This window comes from Aethalodelphis obliquidens, unplaced genomic scaffold, assembly GCF_003676395.1.
Source record: "Aethalodelphis obliquidens isolate GAN/ISIS:26980383/991018 unplaced genomic scaffold, ASM367639v1 scaffold3, whole genome shotgun sequence".
In the NCBI taxonomy this organism is placed as follows: Eukaryota; Metazoa; Chordata; class Mammalia; order Artiodactyla; family Delphinidae; genus Aethalodelphis; species Aethalodelphis obliquidens.
In genome coordinates, this window is record NW_020837947.1 from 69,272,893 (window position 1) to 69,275,786 (window position 2,894).

Below are 2,894 nucleotides of genomic sequence, written 5' to 3' on the forward strand. Positions count from 1 at the left end.
CAAACCCTTTCACAAAGTGCATACCTCGCATGTTACATGAGATTCATAGGCATTAAATAAGTGAAGAACCAGGTGCTACCTTAAGGCCTCTGTTTGCCTGTTCTGGGTTTAGGCATAGGGTGGCCGCAAGAGTCAAGAGAATACAGTGTAAGTCTGCAATTACGGGACTTTATCTCGGAGCGCGGCTCATCCATGGCCACCCAGAGAACGTGGGATGAAACGACAAGCCTGTGTGTGGGATTACCAGGATGTTTAGGAAGGAAGTGGTTTGATGTGGGAAATAAGCAGTCGAGCTTCGTAAGTACAGTGATGACAATGACGGGAGGATTTATTTTCTGGGCTAAAACTGAAATGGAAGGAATCCCTAGTCTCCTGAAACTGATATAGGGCAGCAGCAGCTGCAAGTCACTCCAGAGAGACATCAGCTCCCTAGTTCTTCGGGCTCTCCGGAGTTTGGAATCCGGATGCAGAGGTTCTGGTAGCCCAAGGTACGTCCTTTGAAGAAGGTTGGAGGTGAGAGCCATTGGCAGTGAAGGAGACAGAAGTTGGGAGACAGGCCCACAGAACTGGTCAGAGGGACTCCAGGGGAAGCAGGCAGGACATCGGCCTGCCTCCTGCAGAGAGGTCTCGCAAGGCAGCTGACTTGGCTGTGCTTCCGTTTTCTCCTCTGTAAAGTGGAGATTATAGTATTTCCCCCTGTATCTTTTGCTAGCAATTGTGAGTTATGTGTTTGGCCGTGACAAGTGTCAGTATGATTTTTACTAGGAGCCCGGGAAGCAAAGTGACTCCTGGGAAAGGGAAACATCCTGGGGTCCTGCAGCCATGAGACCCCCTGGAACGCCCACATGCTCTCTGGCCATGTTAGGTTGGGCTGGATTGTATACCTTTCTTAAGGTAAAAAAATCAAATCCCGGGACTTCCCTGGTGGTCCAGTGGTAAAGAATCAGCTAGAGCCCGTGTGCCACAAACTACAGAGCCCATGTGCCCTGGAGCCTGCGCCTCATAACCAAAGAGAGAAAACCCACACACCACAACTAGAGAGACGCCTGCGTGCCGCAACGAAAGACCCTACATGCCTCAGAGAAGATCCCACGTGCTGCAGCTAAGACCTGACACAGCCAAAAATAAATAAAATAAATAAGAAATCTTAAGAAAAAACAATCTGAGGAAAATTGAAAGAACAGAATTATTAACACCCATATACTGGTCTTCTAGATTCACCAGTTGTTAACATCTTCACACACACACACACACACACACACACACACTTTCCTTTCCTTTTGTAAGCCATCCAAAGGTAGTGTGCAGGTATCATGACATTTCACTTCTATATGATTCCAAATAATGGATTTCTCGTAAACAAAGACATTTTCACTTTCCTAGCCAATAATCATAATATTTCCACATCTAAAGAAACCGTTAATTCAATAATATGCAACACATAGTCAATTATCAAATTTCTTAAATCGTTTCCAGAATATCATTAGAGTCAAAGTTAATGCCTTGCATTTGCCTGCTGTGTTTCTTTAGTAGACGTCACTCTAGAGCAGCCTCCCCTTTTCCCTCTGTTCTTTTGTATTGAATCTTGGAAGTGTCCAGGCCAGATGTTCTGCAAAGCGCTCCATGGGTTCCTATCACTGTTTCCGTGTTAGATGGTACTTCTGAGTCAGTCCTTCTAGTCCTGGTCTTATGAGTCATGGGGTTGCCTTGGATGTTTTAGCCTGAGAACCTTACTGGATGTTTAGGGTAAGCACTTAGAGAACTGAGTTTATTTTTATACACATTTGAAGACCCAACCTCATTAATATGCCTCCGAAGGACTCCAGGTTCATTCAGTTCCTACTTATCACCATCTTAACCTATGTTTCTACAAAATCAGTCATACTCGACATACTGCGACCTCTGGGATCATTTCTAAAATGTGAAGCAGAAAAGAAACCGGGGTGTTTGATTCATTTTTCCTCTGCAGTGATGATGTGGACTCGCTCTCAAGGCATCAAAAGTAAAGTGGATGTTGAATGCAGATTTGGAAGAAGAGGATTTGTTTTTTTCTGTCTTGGGTATTTGCCCACAACAGACTGACATACCATAGGTTGTAAATTGGGCTAAGACTTTGAGTTGTGACATGTCAGGTGAATAGAGTGGATGGAAAAGTGGGTTATCACTGCCACATGCCACTCCAATATTTATACAGATCCTCATTTCCCCAAGAATCTATAATTATGGAGACCAAAGGATCATTTTGCAGATGAGGAAATGGAGGCCCAGAGAGAAAAGTGATGTGACCGATGACCACCAGCTTGCTCGTGGGCAGACCCGTGATTAAAACCTGTCTCCCAAGTCCAGCCCTATGCTTTGTCTGTTATCTATAATGATGGAGTCGTTAGATTTTGTTTTCAGATGCTTGAGGAAACAGTTTTGAAACGGCAAGTGATAGGGAAGAAGAGAACATGATTAATTAAGCAGACATGAGAGACTCTCATAACTTTTGAAATCAGAGCACAGTGTTCCACTGCCATATCCTTGAATCTTGAAACAGGGCAAGTGTGGCATTCTCTAAGAAAAGGCAAAGCCCTTTGCTTCTTGAAAGCTCTTTCCTCTTTCGTCTGCCAAAATCACTCTTTTAACCTTCAGAGTTTGACTCAAGATACTATGTGTTTGGGGGTAAGTAACTTTTTCTTGGGTTGTCATAATGGATTGTTTGTCTTTCAGATTGAAAACTGAATCACTTTTGGAATCACGTTTTTCTTTTATAGGCATTTTCCTTCTGAAGTAATTTTGCAAAAATCTCTCTCTTCCTCCTCCACAGGCGTATAAATACTCTTCGCAATTACCAGGTGTCTGTCTTCACCTGCCTATTGCAGAGAGAGTTTTCAGAAGTTCCAATTATATAC